This window comes from Cebus imitator, unplaced genomic scaffold (genome assembly GCF_001604975.1).
Source record: "Cebus imitator isolate Cc_AM_T3 unplaced genomic scaffold, Cebus_imitator-1.0 Scaffold124, whole genome shotgun sequence".
In the NCBI taxonomy this organism is placed as follows: Eukaryota; Metazoa; Chordata; class Mammalia; order Primates; family Cebidae; genus Cebus; species Cebus imitator.
The window spans coordinates 3535996-3540704 of NW_016107439.1; the positions used below are offsets into that span (position 1 = coordinate 3535996).

Sequence of the window (4709 nt, forward strand, 5' to 3'; positions counted from 1 at the left end):
TTTAGTTTTAACAGAAAAGTTTTAAAAGTGAAAAGAAAAAAAAGAATTTAAAAATGAAAAAAACTTATAGAATAAGGATATGAAGAGAAAATATTTCAGCTATAAAATGTGTTTGTGTTTTATGCTAAAGGTTATTACAAAACAGTCAAAAAGTTTTTAAAAGTTAAAAAGTTTATAAAGTAAAAAATTTACAGTAAGCTAAGGTTAATTTATTATTGGAAAAAGAAAAAACTCTTTTTATAAATTGAGTGTAGCCTAAATGTACAGTGTTTATAAGGTCTGTGCTAGTGTGCAGCACTGTCCTAGGCCTTCACATTCATTTACCACTCACTCACTGCCTTACCCAGAGCAACTTTCAGCCCTATAAGCTTCGTTCACGGTAAGTGCCCTACACAGGTCTATCATATTTTGTCTTTTATGTCATATTTTTACTTTACCTTTTCTATGTTTCAACATGTTTAGATGCACAAATACTTACTGAGTTATAATTGCCTACAGTATCTAGTATACTCACATGCTGTGCAGGTTTATTGCCCAGGAGCAATACCATTAGCTTAGGTGTGTAGTAGGCTATACCATCTAGGTTTGGTAAATACATCCTATGATATTTGCACAACAACAAAATTGCCTAATGACATATTTATCAGAACATATCCCCACCATTAAACAACGCATGACTGTACATCTACTTCAAACTAGACAGTGAAGGAAGGCTTCCTTGAGGAAATGATTAAGTTAGACACATTTCTGGTTAAATCAAAAAAATGTAATTACTTTCTTTTCTTAATGTCTGAATTTAGGCTGAATTGAATGTTGTAAAGCTAAAACGTCTGAGCTTTGCTGATCATTTGCTAGCACCACCCTACTGCTGCCTCCATTTTAACAGAAAAGGAGACAGGCTGAGGCCTAAAGAGATTGAGTAGCTTGCTCAGCCCACAACTAGCACATAGTGGACTGAAGTACAAGTTCGTATTCTTCCCATCATGACATCTACTGCCTCCATTGGATCAGAAGTGAACGGCTCGCTATTCGAAATGGGATTCAAGGATCAGCAGGAGCAGAGTCACTAGGAAGCTTATTAGAAGGGCACAATCAGAGAGGAATGAGGAGGGGAGACTCTAAATCTATTGACTCAGCACTAGGGGATCTGTGTGAACAGGGAGTGGGAACAGCAATGCTCTGGAGAAGAGGGGGCAGGTAAAGAAGGAAGCTGGCTTGTTATAGATAACAGGTGAGCCTCATCCCAGAGGCTCGAGGATTTAATAGAAGTGTTCTTCAGCTGTGCTGCACTCATCAGACAGAAGGAAATTCCCAAAAATCTAAAAGAGGATGTGATTTCCATGAAAAGTTCTCACTCAGAGGTTCTCCTTCTCCCACTCACTTCATTTTCTAGCCTCTAAACCTACCTAGTCCCATATCGTAGCCACTGATTACATGTGGCAATTGAGCCCTTGAAATGGGACCAGTTTAAATTGAGATGTGCTGTAAATACAAAATGCACAGTAGACTTTGAAGATTTACTATAAAAAGATAACTTAATGTTTCATTAATAATTTTTATACTGATTATGTGTTGAAATGATAGAATTGGGACATATTGGGTTAAATAACATTTAATATTATAATTCTTTTTTAAAAAATGTGGCTACCAGCATATCTTAAATTGAGTACGTCTGAGGACAGCAAGCATTTGTGGCTTGTGTTATATTTCTGTTGGACAGCATGAACCTAACTCTTGAGCCTCAGCAGAGAAGGACTAAAATCTTTTCCATCAAGTGACAAAGAGTGACAGCAGATTCTCACTCTAAGAAAATTCATGATATCAGCATTTCCCTAGCAGGGTGCCTTTCACACAGATTGAGCCAGGAAAGAAACTGCCTTGTTTCTGTGGGTCTGATGCTGTCACAGAGTTGACCTCTTTACACATAAAAGCTTTGGATTTGGGGCTGAAGGAGGAATCTGTGCAGCTTTCTAGGGAAGCAGAGTGGAGAGCTGGGGAGTGAAGGAGGACTTGGTGTTTTGAAGGCCTCTATAGTGCACAGAAAGACAGATGTTATGGACTGAATGTGTCCTCTCCAAATTCATATGTTGAAATCCTAACCCTCAAGGTGATGATGTAGGAGGTGGGGACTTGAGAGGTAATTGCATCATGGCAGCAGAGCCCTCATGAATGGGATTAGTGCCCTTATCCAGGAGACTCCAGAGAGCTCACTAGCCTTCTTTCTGCCATGTGAGGACACAGGAACAAGCCAGCAGTCTACAACCTGGAAGAGAGAGCTCTCACCACAACCCAACCATGCTCCACCTTGATCTCAGAGAGCCAGCCTCTCAAACTGTGAGAAATACATGTCTATTGTTTATAAGCTGCCCGTCCATAGTAGTTCGTTATAAAAGCCCAAAAGGACTAAGACAGTATACATATTTTTCACACCTTAGCCCCTTGAGGGTAACAACTTCATTTGCTTCCTTGAGTCCTTCTTGGTTCAAGTCACAATTGATTGTCTTACAACTTAGATGAATAGAGAATATATACATGGAAGAAATATTAAATTACAGTTCAGTGGATTATTCACATAAATGTTAATAGGGAAAAAAAAACTCAGAATGAGGCATCTTTTCTATATAATTGCCTTTCAAACACACATGCTGGGATTATAAACAATGCAAACCTAGGGGGGAGAATGATCTGGGTGCTTCCTGGAGGCCAGAGTTGCAGACCATATGGAGCGTCGGAGGCCTGCCAAGTTCGGCTTCATGGTGAAATAACTTTCAGCTGCTCCTCCGAATGGCTGCTTTCAGCCGGGTTCTGCAGCTTAGTTTCTGAGCTCCAGCAGAGGGAAGATCCCTCAAGCCTACATTTTAAAAATCCTAAAGAAAATCTTACTAAATGTGTTCCAGCTTTTCCTGCCTTGATACCGACAGCTGCTTTGTGGAGTTCATGAAAGTCAATGCTGTAGAACGTTTCAAATAGTAAGGGGGCTCCCATGATTTCTCAATAAATGAGAAGAGGGCTCACTTTGTTGGGGGAGGGTTGATGAAGTATAAACATTGATTTTACAGAAGAAACATATGATGTTTGTCATTAAGTGATAGGAGTTGCAAGTGGGGGACAAAGCGATGGTGTCAATGGATGGACCAGACGTGATCTTTGTTTTGTGAGTCACAGAGTAGTTACACCCAAGCAGTGTGAGAAGCAGTCTCTCAAAATAGAGAGTGAGGGAGACCCTGTGCTCTGGAGAAGGAAACAGAAATAAAGCGGTGGCGAAGCTCATTAGATGATGTGACTTTGCAACATAATTTAGTGGTGCTTTGTAAAAAAGAAAATTCTTTAAAAATTGAAGAAGGCTTTTGAGATTTTGCATTGTTTTTTAGAAGGCAGTATTATCTTGTAGAGGGTAGAAGCATGATATTAATAGCTACTTTTGTGGGGAACACACAGCAAACCAGACCCTTCCCCAGACACTCACACATACTTATTCTGATTTTTACAATAAGCTTGCCGGATGGTTGTTACCCAGGTCGGTTTTGTGTCCATTCTCTTTCCAAAGACAGGCTTAAAGGTTAAGCTGCGGTAAAGGGTAGAGGGAATGCCAAAAGCAGAGAGAAAAGAAATGTAGCTTATAATGTGTTTGCATGATTATTACAGAATTGTAGGGAATTACATCAATGCAGTATGTTACAAGGCAAGCAATCCCAGAGGTCATGGAACAGAAGGTCTCACAGATAAAACTAAAATGCTTTAACCAATTTAAAATATACAGCAGTCCCTTTCCAACTTGGACCCAGCAGAATGGCCCCTGCAAAGAAGGGTGGCGAGAATCAAAAGGGCTATTCTGCCATCAACAAGGTGGTGACCCCAGAATACACCATCAACATTCACAAGCGTATCCATGGAGCGGGCTTCAAGAAGCATGCCCCTCAGGCACTCAAAGAGATTCAGAAATTTGCTATGAAGGAGATGGGAACTCCAGATGTGCACATTGATACCAGGCTCAACAAAGCTGTCTGGGCCAAAGGAATAAGGAGTGTTCCATACTGAATCCATGTGTGGTTGACCAGAAAACATAATGAGGATAAAGATTCACCAAATAAGCTCTATAGTTTGGTTACCTATGTACCTGTTATCATTTTAAAAAATCTACAGACAGTCAATGTGGATGAGAACTAATCACTGGTCATCAAATACTTCAAATAAAGTCATAAAATTGAAAAAAATATCCCATAAAGCAAGAAGTTAGGGGAAAGGAATGAGACAGGATAACACACAAAGGATACATGCAAGTAGGGTGGAAGGATCACACTACCACTGGAGTCCTGGGTTAGGCCAAAGACTAACACCATAAAAACCCTAGAAGAAAAGCTAGGCAAAACCATTCAGGACATAGGCATAGGCAAGGACTTCATGAATAAAATACCAAAAGCATTGGCAACAAAAGCCAAAATAGACAAATGAGATCTAATTAAACTCCAGAGCTTCTGTACAGCAAAAGAAACAATCATTAGAGTGAACCAGCAACCAACAGAACGGGAAAAAATTTTTGCAATCTACTTATCTGACAAAGGGCTAATATCCAGAAACTACAAAGAACTAAAATGATTTACAAGAAAAAAACAAACAAACTCATTCAAAAGTAGGTGAAGGACATGAACAGACACTTTTCAAAAGAAGACATATATGAGGCCAACAACCATATGAAAAATGATCATCAT

At 39.5% G+C, this 4709-nt stretch overlaps 1 pseudogene; it reads left to right on the plus strand.

Annotated features, from left to right (window-relative positions):
- Positions 1-3768: 3768 nt before the first annotated feature.
- LOC108312376 lies at positions 3769-4167 on the plus strand (annotated as a pseudogene).
- The last annotated feature ends 542 nt before the right edge of the window (positions 4168-4709 follow it).